Source organism: Lissotriton vulgaris, chromosome 4_1 (assembly GCF_964263255.1).
Source record: "Lissotriton vulgaris chromosome 4_1, aLisVul1.2, whole genome shotgun sequence".
In the NCBI taxonomy this organism is placed as follows: domain Eukaryota; kingdom Metazoa; phylum Chordata; class Amphibia; order Caudata; family Salamandridae; genus Lissotriton; species Lissotriton vulgaris.
In genome coordinates this window covers 520,793,255-520,806,508 of record NC_141691.1, presented here as the reverse complement: position 1 = coordinate 520,806,508, position 13,254 = coordinate 520,793,255, and the positions used below count along the sequence as shown (strand labels likewise).

Genomic DNA, 13,254 nt, shown 5'->3' with positions numbered 1-13,254 from the left:
GCCCCGCCTCCTCTCGCCTTCCGAACGAACGGGCTTCCAAACGGGCAATGCCCTGACGGGTCCCCCACAACCTATCCTGCCCATGCCCACACCCCTGTATATGAGGGTGACCCATGTCCCTCACCCTTCATGCTCGAATGGAAGGCCTGTGTGTCCTGAGGGGAGCACCAGACAGGCATCTCTCAGGCCAGGCAGACACCTGCAGTACCTGTTAAGCTCCAAAGCCTGTACATTCCCAAGATGCAACAGGTCACTATGCAAATCAGGCAGCCCTTGCCACACCCTCCCCGCCTCTGGCCTCTGCCGCTTTCCGTACGTGCAGCTCAGCTTTTTCTTACCCAGAGGCAGACTTCCGTTTTAGCAAACAGGTGGGTTGCAGTGGGTCCAGGACGCCATTTGGAGACAAAGCCTGCGGCCCAGTCAAAGGAGGACTACCTGCCACAGGCCATGGGGTCAGAAGCCTACAAAAGGAAGCGCGCCTCGGAATACAGGATCTCACTTGCTCAAGAGCCTTGCCTCCCACCATGGGAAGCAGCTCTAAAGGAACCTTGCGAAAATCATATTTTGAGCGATACTGCGTCATGCTAGGCAAATTGTGAGTCAGAAAAGCAACTTCATTTTGAGAAGCCCTGACCTACGGGAAGGAAAAGCTTTCAAGGTCAGAAGAGGGACTTTTCCCTGACCGGGAATAGAACCCGGGCCGCGGCGGTGAGAGCGCCGAATCCTAACCACTAGACCACCAGGGAGCCCAGAGCCGTGCAGCAAAAGTTCATACACTGCTCTCCGAGTGACAAAGCTCATGGGGGCTGAAAACATATTTTATTCTACAGCAAATATGAATCGGAACTTAATCCTCATGATGCCACCAGACTGCCTGTCACTTCCAGGCACAGGCCATCCTCTCCCCCTTGCTACTGAACCAATGAATTCCTGCACAATCAGGATCCCCGGGAAAACCCAAGAGGGACACCTAGTGGCTGCTGATGGCGCACAGACAGCTGGTACACCTTCTCTCACCTATCTCGTTATTCAGCTTGCTGGAAGAATACATTGCGCTTAAGCCATTCAAGAGTGCAAAGGAGAAGAGTGCTCCAAAGTAGATGTATGCATCACAGCAGGGTTTTCCAGCAATTTACCTTTCTGTTGAGCTGGTACTGCACTTCACGCCAACATAGAGCACCTGACTGGGTGGGGGACTGCGTGCGCACAAAGGTGGCTTAGGTCAATGGGGGCAAAGCAACCTGGGGCACAGGAGAACAAGCCCCATTCCTCCGCTTTCATCTATTGGGAGGGGTGCCTTTTTAAAGACCTTCTTTTAAAAAAGATACACAGACAAATTAAGCAATCTATGCTTTAGAGAGATCTTCCCTGACCGGGAATCGAACCCGGGCCGCGGCGGTGAAAGCGCCGAATCCTAGCCACTAGACCACCAGGGAGTAGATGCTCTAGTGTGCCTGCCTTGCTCACCCCCTTATTGTGACTAAGCTAACTCCAATATAAAAATTAACGGTAAAGTCCGAGTGGGAGAAAGTTAGGTGTCACACAGTGTGTTTGTTATAAGCAATTACTTTTAACCTCCTGCAAAAGCCTTTTAACTCTGCAATCACCTCTTGCTGGACAGCTGGTGCTACAGCAGCAAGCATAAAAAGGGAGTTGAAGAAAGTAAATCCTTGGGTCTCACCAGGGTGGCCGAGTGGTTAAGGCGTTGGACTTAAGATCCAATGGACGTTTGTCCGCATGGGCTCGAGCCCCATTCCTGGTATGGGTTTTCAGCAGGTTTGTAGGAACGTGCAGATGCTTTTGAAAAGCATTTTCCTCCGCCCTCCTCGGCCTCCCACTGCCCCTCCCCAACGGTCCCCATTCAAGCCTCAGGTGTGGAGTCTGCTGCTACTCTTCCACCAGCATGGATGCTTCCCAGAGCAATGAAGTGCCATCTACACAGAGCCCCTGCCTAGAGAAATACACCTCCTATGTCTTTTTCCACTATAGGGAGTAGGAGAAACTGATTGCTTCCTGGGCAACATGGGTCTGCCGCTAGAATTTGCAGATTTCTCCCCTTTTTTTGATTTACGCCTACAGGCTCTCCCTTCCCAGTGGAGCAGGATCTGCTGATGCAGGCCCGGCTGGCTCAAACGTGCAAAGGGTTCTCCACAGGCCTCTGGGAAAGAAATTGAGCAGAGTTTCCTGCCCCGCCTCCTCTCGCCTTCCGAACGGGCAATGCCCTGACGGGTCCCCCACAACCTATCCTGCCCATGCCCACACCCCTGTATATGAGGGTGACCCATGTCCCTCACCCTCCATGCTCGAATGGAAGGCCTGTGTGTCCTGAGGGGAGCACCAGACAGGCATCTCTCAGGCCAGGCAGACACCTGCAGTACCTGTTAAGCTCCAAAGCCTGTACATTCCCAAGATGCAACAGGTCACTATGCAAATCAGGCAGCCCTTGCCACACCCTCCCCGCCTCTGGCCTCTGCCGCTTTCCGTACGTGCAGCTCAGCTTTTTCTTACCCAGAGGCAGACTTCCGTTTTAGCAAACAGGTGGGTTGCAGTGGGTCCAGGACGCCATTTGGAGACAAAGCCTGCGGCCCAGTCAAAGGAGGACTACCTGCCACAGGCCATGGGGTCAGAAGTCTACAAAAGGAAGCGCGCCTCGGAATACAGGATCTCACTTGCTCAAGAGCCTTGCCTCCCACCATGGGAAGCAGCTCTAAAGGAACCTTGCGAAAATCATATTTTGAGCGATACTGCGTCATGCTAGGCAAATTGTGAGTCAGAAAAGCAACTTCATTTTGAGACGCCCTGACCTACGGGAAGGAAAAGCTTTCAAGGTCAGAAGAGGGACTTTTCCCTGACCGGGAATCGAACCCGGGCCGCGGCGGTGAGAGCGCCGAATCCTAACCACTAGACCACCAGGGAGCCCAGAGCCGTGCAGCAAAAGTTCATACACTGCTCTCCGAGTGACAAAGCTCATGGGGGCTGAAAACATATTTTATTCTACAGCAAATATGAATCGGAACTTAATCCTCATGATGCCACCAGACTGCCTGTCACTTCCAGGCACAGGCCATCCTCTCCCCCTTGCTACTGAACCGATGAATTCCTGCACAATCAGGATCCCCGGGAAAACCCAAGAGGGACACCTAGTGGCTGCTGATGGCGCACAGACAGCTGGTACACCTTCTCTCACCTATCTCGTTATTCAGCTTGCTGGAAGAATACATTGCGCTTAAGCCATTCAAGAGTGCAAAGGAGAAGAGTGCTCCAAAGTAGATGTATGCATCACAGCAGGGTTTTCCAGCAATTTACCTTTCTGTTGAGCTGGTACTGCACTTCACGCCAACATAGAGCACCTGACTGGGTGGGGGACTGCGTGCGCACAAAGGTGGCTTAGGTCAATGGGGGCAAAGCAACCTGGGGCACAGGAGAACAAGCCCCATTCCTCCCCTTTCATCTATTGGGAGGGGTGCCTTTTTAAAGACCTTCTTTTAAAAAAGATACACAGACAAATTAAGCAATCTATGCTTTAGAGGGATCTTCCCTGACCGGGAATCGAACCCGGGCCGAGGCGGTGAAAGCGCTGAATCCTAGCCACTAGACCACCAGGGAGTAGATGCTCTAGTGTGCCTGCCTTGCTCACCCCCTTATTGTGACTAAGCTAACTCCAATATAAAAATTAACGGTAAAGTCCGAGTGGGAGAAAGTTAGGTGTCACACAGTGTGTTTGTTATAAGCAATTACTTTTAACCTCCTGCAAAAGCCTTTTAACTCTGCAATCACCTCTTGCTGGACAGCTGGTGCTACAGCAGCAAGCATAAAAAGGTAGTTGAAGAAAGTAAATCCTTGGGTCTCACCAGGGTGGCCGAGTGGTTAAGGCGTTGGACTTAAGATCCAATGGACGTTTGTCCGCATGGGTTCGAGCCCCATTCCTGGTATGGGTTTTCAGCAGGTTTGTAGGAACGTGCAGATGCTTTTGAAAAGCATTTTCCTCCGCCCTCCTCGGCCTCCCACTGCCCCTCCCCAACGGTCCCCATTCAAGCCTCAGGTGTGGAGTCTGCTGCTACTCTTCTACCAGCATGGATGCTTCCCAGAGCAATGAAGTGCCATCTACACAGAGCCCCTGCCTAGAGAAATACACCTCCTATGTCTTTTTCCACTATAGGGAGCAGGAGAAACTGATTGCTTCCTGGGCAACATGGGTCTGCCACTAGAATTTGCAGATTTCTCCCCTTTTTTTGATTTACGCCTACAGGCTCTCCCTTCCCAGTGGAGCAGGATCTGCTGATGCAGGCCCGGCTGGCTCAAACGTGCAAAGGGTTCTCCACAGGCCTCTGGGAAAGAAATTGAGCAGAGTTTCCTGCCCCGCCTCCTCTCGCCTTCCGAACGGGCAATGCCCTGACGGGTCCCCCACAACCTATCCTGCCCATGCCCACACCCCTGTATATGAGGGTGACCCATGTCCCTCACCCTCCATGCTCGAATGGAAGGCCTGTGTGTCCTGAGGGGAGCACCAGACAGGCATCTCTCAGGCCAGGCAGACACCTGCAGTACCTGTTAAGCTCCAAAGCCTGTACATTCCCAAGATGCAACAGGTCACTATGCAAATCAGGCAGCCCTTGCCACACCCTCCCCGCCTCTGGCCTCTGCCGCTTTCCGTACGTGCAGCTCAGCTTTTTCTTACCCAGAGGCAGACTTCCGTTTTAGCAAACAGGTGGGTTGCAGTGGGTCCAGGACGCCATTTGGAGACAAAGCCTGCGGCCCAGTCAAAGGAGGACTACCTGCCACAGGCCATGGGGTCAGAAGCCTACAAAAGGAAGCGCGCCTCGGAATACAGGATCTCACTTGCTCAAGAGCCTTGCCTCCCACCATGGGAAGCAGCTCTAAAGGAACCTTGCGAAAATCATATTTTGAGCGATACTGCGTCATGCTAGGCAAATTGTGAGTCAGAAAAGCAACTTCATTTTGAGACGCCCTGACCTACGGGAAGGAAAAGCTTTCAAGGTCAGAAGAGGGACTTTTCCCTGACCGGGAATCGAACCCGGGCCACGGCGGTGAGAGCGCCGAATCCTAACCACTAGACCACCAGGGAGCCCAGAGCCGTGCAGCAAAAGTTCATACACTGCTCTCCGAGTGACAAAGCTCATGGGGGCTGAAAACATATTTTATTCTACAGCAAATATGAATCGGAACTTAATCCTCATGATGCCACCAGACTGCCTGTCACTTCCAGGCACAGGCCATCCTCTCCCCCTTGCTACTGAACCGATGAATTCCTGCACAATCAGGATCCCCGGGAAAACACAAGAGGGACACCTAGTGGCTGCTGATGGCGCACAGACAGCTGGTACACCTTCTCTCACCTATCTCGTTATTCAGCTTGCTGGAAGAATACATTGCGCTTAAGCGATTCAAGAGTGCAAAGGAGAAGAGTGCTCCAAAGTAGATGTATGCATCACAGCAGGGTTTTCCAGCAATTTACCTTTCTGTTGAGCTGGTACTGCACTTCACGCCAACATAGAGCACCTGACTGGGCGGGGGACTGCGTGCGCACAAAGGTGGCTTAGGTCAATGGGGGCAAAGCAACCTGGGGCACAGGAGAACAAGCCCCATTCCTCCGCTTTCATCTATTGGGAGGGGTGCCTTTTTAAAGACCTTCTTTTAAAAAAGATACACAGACAAATTAAGCAATCTATGCTTTAGAGGGATCTTCCCTGACCGGGAATCGAACCCGGGCCGCGGCGGTGAAAGCGCCGAATCCTAGCCACTAGACCACCAGGGAGTAGATGCTCTAGTGTGCCTGCCTTGCTCACCCCCTTATTGTGACTAAGCTAACTCCAATATAAAAATTAACGGTAAAGTCCGAGTGGGAGAAAGTTAGGTGTCACACAGTGTGTTTGTTATAAGCAATTACTTTTAACCTCCTGCAAAAGACTTTTAACTCTGCAATCACCTCTTGCTGGACAGCTGGTGCTACAGCAGCAAGCATAAAAAGGTAGTTGAAGAAAGTAAATCCTTGGGTCTCACCAGGGTGGCCGAGTGTTTAAGGCGTTGGACTTAAGATCCAATGGACGTTTGTCCGCATGGGTTTGAGCCCCATTCCTGGTATGGGTTTTCAGCAGGTTTGTAGGAATGTGCAGATGCTTTTGAAAAGCATTTTCCTCCGCCCTCCTCGGCCTCCCACTGCCCCTCCCCAACGGTCCCCATTCAAGCCTCAGGTGTGGAGTCTGCTGCTACTCTTCTACCAGCATGGATGCTTCCCAGAGCAATGAAGTGCCATCTACACAGAGCCCCTGCCTAGAGAAATACACCTCCTATGTCTTTTTCCACTATAGGGAGCAGGAGAAACTGATTGCTTCCTGGGCAACATGGGTCTGCCGCTAGAATTTGCAGATTTCTCCCCTTTTTTTGATTTACGCCTACAGGCTCTCCCTTCCCAGTGGAGCAGGATCTGCTGATGCAGGCCCGGCTGGCTCAAACGTGCAAAGGGTTCTCCACAGGCCTCTGGGAAAGAAATTGAGCAGAGTTTCCTGCCCCGCCTCCTCTCGCCTTCCGAACGGGCAATGCCCTGACGGGTCCCCCACAACCTATCCTGCCCATGCCCACACCCCTGTATATGAGGGTGACCCATGTCCCTCACCCTCCATGCTCGAATGGAAGGCCTGTGTGTCCTGAGGGGAGCACCAGACAGGCATCTCTCAGGCCAGGCAGACACCTGCAGTACCTGTTAAGCTCCAAAGCCTGTACATTCCCAAGATGCAACAGGTCACTATGCAAATCAGGCAGCCCTTGCCACACCCTCCTCGCCTCTGGCCTCTGCCGCTTTCCGTACGTGCAGCTCAGCTTTTTCTTACCCAGAGGCAGACTTCCGTTTTAGCAAACAGGTGGGTTGCAGTGGGTCCAGGACGCCATTTGGAGACAAAGCCTGCGGCCCAGTCAAAGGAGGACTACCTGCCACAGGCCATGGGGTCAGAAGCCTACAAAAAGAAGCGCGCCTCGGAATACAGGATCTCACTTGCTCAAGAGCCTTGCCTCCCACCATGGGAAGCAGCTCTAAAGGAACCTTGCGAAAATCATATTTTGAGCGATACTGCGTCATGCTAGGCAAATTGTGAGTCAGAAAAGCAACTTCATTTTGAGAAGCCCTGACCTACGGGAAGGAAAAGCTTTCAAGGTCAGAAGAGGGACTTTTCCCTGACCGGGAATCGAACCCGGGCCGCGGCGGTGAGAGCGCCGAATCCTAACCACTAGACCACCAGGGAGCCCAGAGCCGTGCAGCAAAAGTTCATACACTGCTCTCCGAGTGACAAAGCTCATGGGGGCTGAAAACATATTTTATTCTACAGCAAATATGAATCGGAACTTAATCCTCATGATGCCACCAGACTGCCTGTCACTTCCAGGCACAGGCCATCCTCTCCCCCTTGCTACTGAACCAATGAATTCCTGCACAATCAGGATCCCCGGGAAAACCCAAGAGGGACACCTAGTGGCTGCTGATGGCGCACAGACAGCTGGTACACCTTCTCTCACCTATCTCGTTATTCAGCTTGCTGGAAGAATACATTGCGCTTAAGCCATTCAAGAGTGCAAAGGAGAAGAGTGCTCCAAAGTAGATGTATGCATCACAGCAGGGTTTTCCAGCAATTTACCTTTCTGTTGAGCTGGTACTGCACTTCACGCCAACATAGAGCACCTGACTGGGTGGGGGACTGCGTGCGCACAAAGGTGGCTTAGGTCAATGGGGGCAAAGCAACCTGGGGCACAGGAGAACAAGCCCCATTCCTCCGCTTTCATCTATTGGGAGGGGTGCCTTTTTAAAGACCTTCTTTTAAAAAAGATACACAGACAAATTAAGCAATCTATGCTTTAGAGGGATCTTCCCTGACCGGGAATCGAACCCGGGCCGCGGCGGTGAAAGCGCCGAATCCTAGCCACTAGACCACCAGGGAGTAGATGCTCTAGTGTGCCTGCCTTGCTCACCCCCTTATTGTGACTAAGCTAACTCCAATATAAAAATTAACGGTAAAGTCCGAGTGGGAGAAAGTTAGGTGTCACACAGTGTGTTTGTTATAAGCAATTACTTTTAACCTCCTGCAAAAGCCTTTTAACTCTGCAATCACCTCTTGCTGGACAGCTGGTGCTACAGCAGCAAGCATAAAAAGGGAGTTGAAGAAAGTAAATCCTTGGGTCTCACCAGGGTGGCCGAGTGGTTAAGGCGTTGGACTTAAGATCCAATGGACGTTTGTCCACATGGGCTCGAGCCCCATTCCTGGTATGGGTTTTCAGCAGGTTTGTAGGAACGTGCAGATGCTTTTGAAAAGCATTTTCCTCCGCCCTCCTCGGCCTCCCACTGCCCCTCCCCAACGGTCCCCATTCAAGCCTCAGGTGTGGAGTCTGCTGCTACTCTTCCACCAGCATGGATGCTTCCCAGAGCAATGAAGTGCCATCTACACAGAGCCCCTGCCTAGAGAAATACACCTCCTATGTCTTTTTCCACTATAGGGAGTAGGAGAAACTGATTGCTTCCTGGGCAACATGGGTCTGCCGCTAGAATTTGCAGATTTCTCCCCTTTTTTTGATTTACGCCTACAGGCTCTCCCTTCCCAGTGGAGTAGGATCTGCTGATGCAGGCCCGGCTGGCTCAAACGTGCAAAGGGTTCTCCACAGGCCTCTGGGAAAGAAATTGAGCAGAGTTTCCTGCCCCGCCTCCTCTCGCCTTCCGAACGGGCAATGCCCTGACGGGTCCCCCACAACCTATCCTGCCCATGCCCACACCCCTGTATATGAGGGTGACCCATGTCCCTCACCCTCCATGCTCGAATGGAAGGCCTGTGTGTCCTGAGGGGAGCACCAGACAGGCATCTCTCAGGCCAGGCAGACACCTGCAGTACCTGTTAAGCTCCAAAGCCTGTACATTCCCAAGATGCAACAGGTCACTATGCAAATCAGGCAGCCCTTGCCACACCCTCCCCGCCTCTGGCCTCTGCCGCTTTCCGTACGTGCAGCTCAGCTTTTTCTTACCCAGAGGCAGACTTCCGTTTTAGCAAACAGGTGGGTTGCAGTGGGTCCAGGACGCCATTTGGAGACAAAGCCTGCGGCCCAGTCAAAGGAGGACTACCTGCCACAGGCCATGGGGTCAGAAGCCTACAAAAGGAAGCGCGCCTCGGAATACAGGATCTCACTTGCTCAAGAGCCTTGCCTCCCACCATGGGAAGCAGCTCTAAAGGAACCTTGCGAAAATCATATTTTGAGCGATACTGCGTCATGCTAGGCAAATTGTGAGTCAGAAAAGCAACTTCATTTTGAGAAGCCCTGACCTACGGGAAGGAAAAGCTTTCAAGGTCAGAAGAGGGACTTTTCCCTGACCGGGAATCGAACCCGGGCCGCGGCGGTGAGAGCGCCGAATCCTAACCACTAGACCACCAGGGAGCCCAGAGCCGTGCAGCAAAAGTTCATACACTGCTCTCCGAGTGACAAAGCTCATGGGGGCTGAAAACATATTTTATTCTACAGCAAATATGAATCGGAACTTAATCCTCATGATGCCACCAGACTGCCTGTCACTTCCAGGCACAGGCCATCCTCTCCCCCTTGCTACTAAACCAATGAATTCCTGCACAATCAGGATCCCCGGGAAAACCCAAGAGGGACACCTAGTGGCTGCTGATGGCGCACAGACAGCTGGTACACCTTCTCTCACCTATCTCGTTATTCAGCTTGCTGGAAGAATACATTGCGCTTAAGCCATTCAAGAGTGCAAAGGAGAAGAGTGCTCCAAAGTAGATGTATGCATCACAGCAGGGTTTTCCAGCAATTTACCTTTCTGTTGAGCTGGTACTGCACTTCACGCCAACATAGAGCACCTGACTGGGTGGGGGACTGCGTGCGCACAAAGGTGGCTTAGGTCAATGGGGGCAAAGCAACCTGGGGCACAGGAGAACAAGCCCCATTCCTCCGCTTTCATCTATTGGGAGGGGTGCCTTTTTAAAGACCTTCTTTTAAAAAAGATACACAGACAAATTAAGCAATCTATGCTTTAGAGGGATCTTCCCTGACCGGGAATCGAACCCGGGCCGCGGCGGTGAAAGCGCCGAATCCTAGCCACTAGACCACCAGGGAGTAGATGCTCTAGTGTGCCTGCCTTGCTCACCCCCTTATTGTGACTAAGCTAACTCCAATATAAAAATTAACGGTAAAGTCCGAGTGGGAGAAAGTTAGGTGTCACACAGTGTGTTTGTTATAAGCAATTACTTTTAACCTCCTGCAAAAGCCTTTTAACTCTGCAATCACCTCTTGCTGGACAGCTGGTGCTACAGCAGCAAGCATAAAAAGGTAGTTGAAGAAAGTAAATCCTTGGGTCTCACCAGGGTGGCCGAGTGGTTAAGGCGTTGGACTTAAGATCCAATGGACGTTTGTCCGCATGGGTTCGAGCCCCATTCCTGGTATGGGTTTTCAGCAGGTTTGTAGGAACGTGCAGATGCTTTTGAAAAGCATTTTCCTCCGCCCTCCTCGGCCTCCCACTGCCCCTCCCCAACGGTCCCCATTCAAGCCTCAGGTGTGGAGTCTGCTGCTACTCTTCTACCAGCATGGATGCTTCCCAGAGCAATGAAGTGCCATCTACACAGAGCCCCTGCCTAGAGAAATACACCTCCTATGTCTTTTTCCACTATAGGGAGCAGGAGAAACTGATTGCTTCCTGGGCAACATGGGTCTGCCACTAGAATTTGCAGATTTCTCCCCTTTTTTTGATTTACGCCTACAGGCTCTCCCTTCCCAGTGGAGCAGGATCTGCTGATGCAGGCCCGGCTGGCTCAAACGTGCAAAGGGTTCTCCACAGGCCTCTGGGAAAGAAATTGAGCAGAGTTTCCTGCCCCGCCTCCTCTCGCCTTCCGAACGGGCAATGCCCTGACGGGTCCCCCACAACCTATCCTGCCCATGCCCACACCCCTGTATATGAGGGTGACCCATGTCCCTCACCCTCCATGCTCGAATGGAAGGCCTGTGTGTCCTGAGGGGAGCACCAGACAGGCATCTCTCAGGCCAGGCAGACACCTGCAGTACCTGTTAAGCTCCAAAGCCTGTACATTCCCAAGATGCAACAGGTCACTATGCAAATCAGGCAGCCCTTGCCACACCCTCCCCGCCTCTGGCCTCTGCCGCTTTCCGTACGTGCAGCTCAGCTTTTTCTTACCCAGAGGCAGACTTCCGTTTTAGCAAACAGGTGGGTTGCAGTGGGTCCAGGACGCCATTTGGAGACAAAGCCTGCGGCCCAGTCAAAGGAGGACTACCTGCCACAGGCCATGGGGTCAGAAGCCTACAAAAGGAAGCGCGCCTCGGAATACAGGATCTCACTTGCTCAAGAGCCTTGCCTCCCACCATGGGAAGCAGCTCTAAAGGAACCTTGCGAAAATCATATTTTGAGCGATACTGCGTCATGCTAGGCAAATTGTGAGTCAGAAAAGCAACTTCGTTTTGAGACGCCCTGACCTACGGGAAGGAAAAGCTTTCAAGGTCAGAAGAGGGACTTTTCCCTGACCGGGAATCGAACCCGGGCCACGGCGGTGAGAGCGCCGAATCCTAACCACTAGACCACCAGGGAGCCCAGAGCCGTGCAGCAAAAGTTCATACACTGCTCTCCGAGTGACAAAGCTCATGGGGGCTGAAAACATATTTTATTCTACAGCAAATATGAATCGGAACTTAATCCTCATGATGCCACCAGACTGCCTGTCACTTCCAGGCACAGGCCATCCTCTCCCCCTTGCTACTGAACCGATGAATTCCTGCACAATCAGGATCCCCGGGAAAACACAAGAGGGACACCTAGTGGCTGCTGATGGCGCACAGACAGCTGGTACACCTTCTCTCACCTATCTCGTTATTCAGCTTGCTGGAAGAATACATTGCGCTTAAGCGATTCAAGAGTGCAAAGGAGAAGAGTGCTCCAAAGTAGATGTATGCATCACAGCAGGGTTTTCCAGCAATTTACCTTTCTGTTGAGCTGGTACTGCACTTCACGCCAACATAGAGCACCTGACTGGGCGGGGGACTGCGTGCGCACAAAGGTGGCTTAGGTCAATGGGGGCAAAGCAACCTGGGGCACAGGAGAACAAGCCCCATTCCTCCGCTTTCATCTATTGGGAGGGGTGCCTTTTAAAGACCTTCTTTTAAAAAAGATACACAGACAAATTAAGCAATCTATGCTTTAGAGGGATCTTCCCTGACCGGGAATCGAACCCGGGCCGCGGCGGTGAAAGCGCCGAATCCTAGCCACTAGACCACCAGGGAGTAGATGCTCTAGTGTGCCTGCCTTGCTCACCCCCTTATTGTGACTAAGCTAACTCCAATATAAAAATTAACGGTAAAGTCCGAGTGGGAGAAAGTTAGGTGTCACACAGTGTGTTTGTTATAAGCAATTACTTTTAACCTCCTGCAAAAGACTTTTAACTCTGCAATCACCTCTTGCTGGACAGCTGGTGCTACAGCAGCAAGCATAAAAAGGTAGTTGAAGAAAGTAAATCCTTGGGTCTCACCAGGGTGGCCGAGTGTTTAAGGCGTTGGACTTAAGATCCAATGGACGTTTGTCCGCATGGGTTTGAGCCCCATTCCTGGTATGGGTTTTCAGCAGGTTTGTAGGAATGTGCAGATGCTTTTGAAAAGCATTTTCCTCCGCCCTCCTCGGCCTCCCACTGCCCCTCCCCAACGGTCCCCATTCAAGCCTCAGGTGTGGAGTCTGCTGCTACTCTTCTACCAGCATGGATGCTTCCCAGAGCAATGAAGTGCCATCTACACAGAGCCCCTGCCTAGAGAAATACACCTCCTATGTCTTTTTCCACTATAGGGAGCAGGAGAAACTGATTGCTTCCTGGGCAACATGGGTCTGCCGCTAGAATTTGCAGATTTCTCCCCTTTTTTTGATTTACGCCTACAGGCTCTCCCTTCCCAGTGGAGCAGGATCTGCTGATGCAGGCCCGGCTGGCTCAAACGTGCAAAGGGTTCTCCACAGGCCTCTGGGAAAGAAATTGAGCAGAGTTTCCTGCCCCGCCTCCTCTCGCCTTCCGAACGGGCAATGCCCTGACGGGTCCCCCACAACCTATCCTGCCCATGCCCACACCCCTGTATATGAGGGTGACCCATGTCCCTCACCCTCCATGCTCGAATGGAAGGCCTGTGTGTCCTGAGGGGAGCACCAGACAGGCATCTCTCAGGCCAGGCAGACACCTGCAGTACCTGTTAAGCTCCAAAGCCTGTACATTC

General features: G+C 52.3%; 17 non-coding genes across 17 annotated transcripts; 6 read left to right on the top strand and 11 right to left on the bottom strand.

Annotated features, from left to right (window-relative positions):
* Positions 1–674: 674 nt before the first annotated feature.
* TRNAE-CUC (transfer RNA glutamic acid (anticodon CUC)) lies at positions 675–746 on the bottom strand. Its single transcript has one exon. It is a non-coding gene; the product is annotated as a tRNA-Glu (tRNA).
* A 618-nt stretch (positions 747–1,364) lies between these two features.
* On the bottom strand, positions 1,365–1,436 carry TRNAE-UUC (transfer RNA glutamic acid (anticodon UUC)). The gene has a single exon. It is a non-coding gene; the product is annotated as a tRNA-Glu (tRNA).
* A 243-nt stretch (positions 1,437–1,679) lies between these two features.
* On the top strand, positions 1,680–1,762 carry TRNAL-UAA (transfer RNA leucine (anticodon UAA)). Its single transcript has one exon. It is a non-coding gene; the product is annotated as a tRNA-Leu (tRNA).
* Positions 1,763–2,844: 1,082 nt separating this feature from the next.
* TRNAE-CUC (transfer RNA glutamic acid (anticodon CUC)) lies at positions 2,845–2,916 on the bottom strand. Its single transcript has one exon. It is a non-coding gene; the product is annotated as a tRNA-Glu (tRNA).
* Positions 2,917–3,849: 933 nt separating this feature from the next.
* On the top strand, positions 3,850–3,932 carry TRNAL-UAA (transfer RNA leucine (anticodon UAA)). The gene has a single exon. It is a non-coding gene; the product is annotated as a tRNA-Leu (tRNA).
* A 1,082-nt stretch (positions 3,933–5,014) lies between these two features.
* Positions 5,015–5,086, bottom strand: TRNAE-CUC (transfer RNA glutamic acid (anticodon CUC)). Its single transcript has one exon. It is a non-coding gene; the product is annotated as a tRNA-Glu (tRNA).
* Positions 5,087–5,704: 618 nt separating this feature from the next.
* TRNAE-UUC (transfer RNA glutamic acid (anticodon UUC)) lies at positions 5,705–5,776 on the bottom strand. Its single transcript has one exon. It is a non-coding gene; the product is annotated as a tRNA-Glu (tRNA).
* Positions 5,777–6,019: 243 nt separating this feature from the next.
* On the top strand, positions 6,020–6,102 carry TRNAL-UAA (transfer RNA leucine (anticodon UAA)). Its single transcript has one exon. It is a non-coding gene; the product is annotated as a tRNA-Leu (tRNA).
* Positions 6,103–7,184: 1,082 nt separating this feature from the next.
* Positions 7,185–7,256, bottom strand: TRNAE-CUC (transfer RNA glutamic acid (anticodon CUC)). Its single transcript has one exon. It is a non-coding gene; the product is annotated as a tRNA-Glu (tRNA).
* Positions 7,257–7,874: 618 nt separating this feature from the next.
* Positions 7,875–7,946, bottom strand: TRNAE-UUC (transfer RNA glutamic acid (anticodon UUC)). Its single transcript has one exon. It is a non-coding gene; the product is annotated as a tRNA-Glu (tRNA).
* A 243-nt stretch (positions 7,947–8,189) lies between these two features.
* TRNAL-UAA (transfer RNA leucine (anticodon UAA)) lies at positions 8,190–8,272 on the top strand. Its single transcript has one exon. It is a non-coding gene; the product is annotated as a tRNA-Leu (tRNA).
* Positions 8,273–9,354: 1,082 nt separating this feature from the next.
* TRNAE-CUC (transfer RNA glutamic acid (anticodon CUC)) lies at positions 9,355–9,426 on the bottom strand. Its single transcript has one exon. It is a non-coding gene; the product is annotated as a tRNA-Glu (tRNA).
* A 618-nt stretch (positions 9,427–10,044) lies between these two features.
* TRNAE-UUC (transfer RNA glutamic acid (anticodon UUC)) lies at positions 10,045–10,116 on the bottom strand. The gene has a single exon. It is a non-coding gene; the product is annotated as a tRNA-Glu (tRNA).
* Positions 10,117–10,359: 243 nt separating this feature from the next.
* TRNAL-UAA (transfer RNA leucine (anticodon UAA)) lies at positions 10,360–10,442 on the top strand. The gene has a single exon. It is a non-coding gene; the product is annotated as a tRNA-Leu (tRNA).
* A 1,082-nt stretch (positions 10,443–11,524) lies between these two features.
* Positions 11,525–11,596, bottom strand: TRNAE-CUC (transfer RNA glutamic acid (anticodon CUC)). The gene has a single exon. It is a non-coding gene; the product is annotated as a tRNA-Glu (tRNA).
* A 617-nt stretch (positions 11,597–12,213) lies between these two features.
* TRNAE-UUC (transfer RNA glutamic acid (anticodon UUC)) lies at positions 12,214–12,285 on the bottom strand. The gene has a single exon. It is a non-coding gene; the product is annotated as a tRNA-Glu (tRNA).
* A 243-nt stretch (positions 12,286–12,528) lies between these two features.
* On the top strand, positions 12,529–12,611 carry TRNAL-UAA (transfer RNA leucine (anticodon UAA)). The gene has a single exon. It is a non-coding gene; the product is annotated as a tRNA-Leu (tRNA).
* Positions 12,612–13,254: the final 643 nt, after the last annotated feature.